Here is a 7,313-nt window from a genome sequence, read left to right as displayed (position 1 = left end):
TTTGAAAGGCGAACTGTCCAAAGATAATGGAGAATTTTTCTGCAAACTACAAGGGCGCCGAGACCCAGCGCTGTGTGGTTTATGTTGTCGGCACAACCCGCAGACTTTCCTTTTCTCGGCTGCAGAATGTCCCTGCAAGAAAAAGCTGACCCTTGACACGGCCAAAACGTCCCAGACTTGGCCTCCAGGTGTAGAAGGAGTCGCCCCGCTGCGGGTGGCCCCACCCAGTCCCAGAGGCGGGCTGTAGGGACGCCGACTCCGGGGCGTGGCCCCTCGGGGAGAAGGGCGGGGTCACGAGCACCCGGGGCAACCAGGTCCGGAGCGGGTGGCCAGGGGTTGCTGACACACGTGGTGCGACGGCTCAAGAGGCAGGGAAGCGGCCCAGGGCCCCGCCCGCCCGCATGACTCCCGAGCTGGCCGCGAGGGTGGGGAGAGACCAACAGCCCTCACCGAGGGAGGCCGCGGCCGCCAGGGCGAGGTGGCTGCGTGGGGGCAGTAACGGGAGAGGGGGCCCGAGGTAGGAAAGGGTGGGGGGTGGGGTGGGGGGATGGGGAGGGCGGGGTCGGCTGCCCCCCGCACCCCATAGGCTTTACAAAGCGTGCGCACCGGCCCCGGGCTGTGGTCGGCAAGAGCGTGAGCCGCCACTGCCAAGGTGCCTCCAGCGTCCCCAGGTAGCGTAAGCGCGGGGCGGGCCCGCGCCGGAGGTGGGGGAGTGGGGGGGCGGGGTTATGGGGGGCTCTCGGAGCGCCCCGAGTATCCGCAAACTCGGGGACGCTAGGGATCGGAGCATCTCCTTGCACCTCGAAAGGGAGATGACCGGGTTACCTTACGCTGACCTCCGGACAGCTGCCCCAGCTGCACCGAGAGAACGCACAAGGCCGCATTTGTTTGCTTGCAAAATATCTGGGTGTTTTCTGCACCCGCCTACCTGTCCCGCAACACACACACACCGGCGGGGGTGGGGGCCTGAGGGATTAGAGGGATAGAGTCACGTCAATCAGAAGAGATTAGAGACTGGGCTGGACGTGTCCACTCTGAGGACCCGGTGTCCCGCCCTCAGGTGACTCGAGATTGATTTTTCTTGGCTCGTTAGTTCTGAAAGCCCCGGGCTGTAAAACGTTTGGGTCCAGAATGAAACTCTGATCCACAGAAGCTTTCCTTGCCCTGCGCTCTAACCCCTGCTGGTGTCTGGAAGCGGGTAGACTGGAGGATTCTAAAGAGTTTGAGGTGGGTGTTGGAGGAAGCTGAGTTTTTAAGACGTGTGAGTTTTCCGGAAAGAAAATACAGACTCTCTTAGTTTGAATTAGGTTTTGTTTTTTACTATATATGTGTGCGTTTTAACAGTAATTGGTGTTGTCATTAGATAGTGAGACCAGTGGGTATGGATGGTGGTGTTACATTTGAGAACTAAATTCACTGTATAGTTTTAAAAATTGACTTCTTCCTTATGTGCCTTTTTATGTGCTGTGTTACTGGGCTGCATCTTTGTTGGGAATCCTGTCATATCACCTGGGTGTCTTGTGAGGTTTCCTCTAGTTCTAGCCACTTGACCCACGACTGAGTCCAATAATATATTCCCTTTTAAATTTTAGGGTGCAAGCCCGCTTTTCAGGCCTCTGGCTTTGGTCTCCAGTGAGAGGAAAAATGATCAGAAATGTGCTCTTAGCAAGTTTTGGAACACAGAAGAAAAGCGTAGATTTTTTTTCCCCCATTAAACTTTTCATGTATTGGCAATTTAGAACCCAAAGCATTGTTTACCACCTGTCAGATGCACTGTGAAGTGTAAGGATTAACTAATAAAAGATTTGTAAAATGCTTCCTGAATATAAAATTCCATAAATATGCTAAATAGTAATAATCCACCCATTGTTAAATTTATGTAGCTGCTTCTGCCATGCATACAAGATGATTTAGAATGCATGTTTCCTGTCAATTAAACAATGAGTTTGGAGTAAAATAATGAGTTCAATTCGCATCCTGTGAAACTTTGAAATAAAATTTCTCCCATAAGGCACCACTGGCAGGGAATCATAAAGAAAGCAGCATTTCAAAAAGCTATATATGGAACGGCATTTACCTTATGGCTGGGGGGAAAGGGACCCAGTGAACTTCAGAAACAGAAATATTCAGCCCTGGTTCAAGCATGCCTGAACCATAAATATTCCCTTATGTTTTGGGTTAGTCAACAAGGAGGGCAAGCAGGTTTCATGGGATGGCCTTATAAGCTGTCTGCTGAAATCCATGAAATAATGCCTCTTGGTATTTTAAGGGTGAAGTTCAATCTGTGGTTTTGTTCACAGACAAAGAAAATCTTCCTAGGTGCCTGGATAAATTATTCATTCTCCCAATATCGTGGGCTTGGTTTTTAAGCATCCTTAACACCAAAAATCATCTTAATACTCTGCACATAATTAAATTAGTTTGTTCCCGATGGATTGAGTGACTTGTTAACATAACAGGGTTCTCCTTGCATGTGTTTAATAGCGTCACTCTTCTGTCTACCAGTCTCCCAGAGTAAAACCTGTTTCCCGTATGCTACTTATAAGTATAAATATTACTATGGGTGGTCTTTTCTGTCTTCTGAAGACAACTCTAGATTCCCCACTAGCAGATTAAGGGGTGAGCAAAACCACACAGCTCAGGGCCTTTTCATCTCATTTCCTGTACTCAGCCTCTCACATGGATAGCTGCTACACAGATACCAGTCCAGTATTCCAGAACTTCTCCGCTGCTTCTCTCTTCTTTTATCCAAGTAACTTAACCTCTGCCCTTCTTATTTTCCAATACTTGCTATGGATGCAAGTACACTAGGTGAAAAATCAGGAGATTCTGCATTTATCAGGCAGTTTCGATATACCAGGCACTGTGGAACATGACCTCATTAAATCCCATAACAATCTGAGGCAGTAGATGTCATGTGTGTTTCACACAAGAGGAGACTCAACCTCTAGACCAAGGCATTTTGGCACCTCCTGATGCTCTGTGATCCCTAAGAGAGGTTCACCTGCTGGACTGAAGCATACAAGAGTTCTCCCATTAACTAACTCACCACTTGTTAAGTTCCCCAAACTCTCTGGGCCTCTAATCCCCTTTCTCTAGTCTTAGATTAAATTATCTCTCGGGGATGGAAGGGACTATCCAGGATGTTGGCTGCCAAATACCTAAGCTGCCCCTCCTGGGGAATTCCTGACTGTGTTCTCCCCTACCCTGCCCTTTTTCTCCAACCCTTTCCCTTGTTTATCTTTTTTCTTCCTTTAGGTCTAAGAAAAGAGCATCTTCCCCACAAAACTTTTCCCAGTCACTGCTCCCAGTCACTCTGTTATTCTCTATCTCATCTTTAGTGATTCTTCAGACCACTGATTACAAGCTGCTGTTGTTTTATTTATGTGTCAGTTTACATGTGGTTGTTGTTTTTAATCTTCCGGCAATCACCCCCCACCTCAAGATCATAAGCAGCATGAGGCCAGAGCTGTTTTTTGTCTGACTGTTTTCATTATTTTATTTTCGGGGCCTAGTACCATGACACATAGCTGGTGATCAGTAAGTATTAACATATATATGTTGAATGAGTAATTGTCTCTTAGAATGAACATGTGCTAACGGCCAATATATTGTCCCCTCCATGGATAACCTAAATGAAGTACCGTCAATATTACCCTGCTAGCCTAAGTCTGAATTATGAATGGGGATCCAAGTATAGTGATGGAGACTGTAGGGCTACCCTTGAACAAAAGGACAGATGGACACACGCACATGGCCCAGCCCCCGTATTTTACAGCAGAGAAAACAACTTCAGGAAGATAACTGAAATTTGAGATTAGAAGATAATTTAGAGACCATCCTACTGTCTAAACCATTGTTTTATTGACAAGGAGACAGGAAGTTCAGAAAAATACAGAACCAAAAGTATAGAACCTATGCCTTCTGACCTTCAGACCAGCCCTCCTTTCACCAAGAATCAAAATATCAGGGACCGCCCAAACAACAGAGAGGGAGTTGTGGACTATGATGCTTTCTTTCAGAAATTCCAAACATCCTTTCCCAGACTAGTCCTGGGTAGCAGCATTAATACACAGCAGAGCACCCTAGTTGAGATAATTTTTTAAAATTCACTATTTTAATGACCCATCAGGCAGCCTTTAATACCTAAAGTTAGTTTACCAATCCTGTTGAAATACTTGGAAACTCTGAATGGGCAATCTCCAGTGCTGGACATTTAACTCTAGTGTGATAGATTCCAGATACATTTAAAAGATGATTGATACTTTGAATTCCAAATAATGATAGCTTGTTTTTAAGGACAAAAATAACTTTCCTTCTCTAACTTAGAGCTCAATTTTTGCTTGAGTATTACATGCCATAAAAAAACAGTCTTTAAACTTTAGAGGTTATAAAAGTCATCTGAAAGACTTCTTAAAAACCCAGATAGCTTGGAGCCATTCTGAACAATTCTACATTAGTAGGTCTGAAATTGGACCCAGAAAACTGCATTTTTAACAGACACGTTTCATGAGTCTTCAGTCCGATGGATTGGAAGATCTCACTTTAAGATCCAATAATAATGGTGGTCTATTTTTAACTTTCCCAGATTTCCTCAAAGAGGATTTTTTTTAAACAAACAAACAAAAAAAAATCAATGTGTTTGAATCCAGCAAGTACAAGAGATAATCAAAATCCATTTATTAAGTACTATGGACATCTCTTTCCTTATAGTAAAAGGCATATACATATAATCATGATTTAGCTACTAGGCTTGATATTGGCCCCAAGTCAAGAACACTCCAAAATGTTTTTGTTGGGTCAGAAAAATGCATCAGTAATTAGCAATAAAAGTTGAGTGTTAAATTCAGTGAAGAAATAATGAAGCCCCTTGCCCTCTAGATGATTATATTCTGTGTAGTTGAGAAATAACATTAATATCCATGGAACATTCAAAGATAAGACTGCTGATCAAGTACAGGAGGCAGTTACACTTGAATTTAAAATATACAACAAATCATGTTTTAGTAAAGGCATGTCCCATATAATATTTTTATTTGCTAAGTCTGGCCACCTTGCTCAAGAAACATTAGCATTTAATGTCATTATTTTCCAGAAGAGTATGTGTGAGTGTGTGTGTCTGTTGGGAACAGAAGGACAGTTTCTGAGTGGTAGTTAAAGTTTAAGAAATTGATAAAAGCTCTGGACATGCTTCTGAGAAAAATTCCTGATGGTACTTTCCAACAGAACTCTCATACAATTCCATGGAGTCTCCGGGCCACCAGAGCTCTTGGACACACCAGGGTGAGCTGCAGCAGTAGATGGCAGAGGCCAGCTCTTCAAGCTATTTACCTGGGCTGGAGAGACCTTTGGAAGATGGCTCGGATAAGTGGAATTTGAATAAGGCCTTTAAGAACAGTAGAATTTAAGCTGGATTGTGGGCTTAGGGGACTTCTGAAGCTTTAAGAGAAAGCAGGTTCCCATAAGGTTCGAAGGTAACTTAGAGAAATTAGCTGCTGCTGCTGCTGCTAAATCGCTTCAGTCGTGTCCGACTCTGTGCGACCCCATAGACGGCAGCCCACCAGGCTCCCCCGTCCCTGGGATTCTCCAGGCGAGAACACTGGAGTGGGTTGCCATTTCCTTTCCCAGTGCATGAAAGTGAAAAGGGAAAGTGAAGTCGCTCAGTCGTGTCCGACTCATAGCGACCCCACGGTTAAAAAAAAAAAAAACTGCAGATCCTGGACAGGCTTGGACTCTAAAAGGTTTAAAGCAACCTTTGTTGAGAAATAGAATGTCCTCGTTGATGTGTTGATTAGGGAGAAAACCTGATCAAACAAAGGGAGACAGTGTGGGGAACCTGCAGGGACCCTGAGCTCCAGGGTCAATGGGCTTTGTGCAAGCCCCTCCATTAGCAAGCTGGGAAGCCTTTGACATGTGGGCAACTTCTGTAAGCTCCCATCTCTTGGGCTGGGAATTGGGACTAATAATAATAATAAAGACTACTAATGGGGTTGTTGTGAGGGTAAAGTGTAGTTGTACAGTGCTTGGCTCAGTGTGCGATACTGCGTAAATATTCAATCAATAGTACCTGGTACTATGATACTCTCCTGCTGCTAGTACTAAGCTTGTTATTTCAGTGGGATTAGCCTCAGAGAGGGCAGGCCCTCACTTTTGGGCTTCCCTGGTAGCTCAGATGGTAAAAGAATCTGCCTGCAATGCGGGAGACCTGGGTTCAACCCCTGGGTTGTAAAGATCCCCTGAAGGAGAGCATGGCAACCCACTCCAGTATTTTGCCTGGGAAATCCATGGATGGAGGAGCCTGGTCTACAGTCCATGGCCTCGTGAAGAGGCAGATACGACTGACTGACTAAGAGAGGGTATATTATGAATAATGCAAATAATTTACTCTGATCCAAAGTCAAGTAAGCTTTTTTACTCTTAATAGCAGCTTTGCTGTCTTACTTGTTCTGTTTGAGTTAGTACTGAAATTAATTTGCACACAATAAGCTCAGACGAATTGTTCAGAATGTCCTTCCCCAAAGCCTTTTAAACAGCAAGGCAGATGAGTTTATCAGCTGTAACTCACAAAACCTCCTCTCTTCATGGAACTAACTGATAATGGTGGAGATGGTGGTATTGAGGAGGCTCTGGAGTCAGTTTCGCTTCTTTTAAACCTCAGTTTCTCCGTGTAATGATTAGCCTTTACCTGGAAGGCCACGAGCTCAGAAATCTCACACAGTTTCTGGCGCACTATAACTGTCAGAGTGTTCTGTGACCTTACTCTTGGCTTTACCTTTTGGGCACTATTTCTTTAATATATTTATAAACAATTTAATTCAGGAAAACAGCTAATAATGTGGGAGGTATTTATGATCTTTAGTCATATCCTAATTTATTGATTTGCAGTCGAGGCTATTTAGAGCATTTTCCAAACCATAGAGTAGTGTTCTTATCTTAAAGAATTTTTAACCCTAATTTTCATTATGTGTTCCTTTTCTTCATCCATCTTCAGCTCTTAGAGGATGATTGGTGCCTTGCTAAAGAGCTTTGGGTTTCAAACTGTACATTAAAGCGTCTGGGCCCTAGAATTTACTTGGCTCATAAACCTATGTTACAGAACAATACAAGACTGGTTTAACGTACATTATGGTTACATGTATGGCAGTTAAATTTTATTCAGCCTGTGCTGAGCACCTTCAGGGCCCATAGTCCCTTCAAGATGGTAGACTCAACTGTTTACTGAATTTCATGTATAATAAAATACATGGCACTTTTTCTGAAGATATCTTTCCCTCACATTAGGAAATCTAACTCTTCAAAGAAAATGAAAACAA

At 44.1% G+C, this 7,313-nt stretch overlaps 1 protein-coding gene across 1 annotated transcript in view; it reads left to right on the top strand.

Annotated features, from left to right (window-relative positions):
• The first annotated feature begins 426 nt into the window (after positions 1-426).
• Positions 427-7,313, top strand: part of RHOBTB1 (Rho related BTB domain containing 1) — a 136,519-nt gene continuing 129,632 nt past the window's right edge. Inside the window, exons 1-2 of the mRNA XM_061161594.1 lie at positions 427-517; positions 1,094-1,227. The gene's annotated coding sequence lies outside the window, so the exon portion shown is untranslated. The remainder of the gene's footprint in view (positions 518-1,093; positions 1,228-7,313) is intronic.

This window comes from Dama dama, chromosome 15, assembly GCF_033118175.1.
Source record: "Dama dama isolate Ldn47 chromosome 15, ASM3311817v1, whole genome shotgun sequence".
Classification (NCBI taxonomy): domain Eukaryota; kingdom Metazoa; phylum Chordata; class Mammalia; order Artiodactyla; family Cervidae; genus Dama; species Dama dama.
This window is presented reverse-complemented; position numbering and strand designations above follow the sequence as displayed.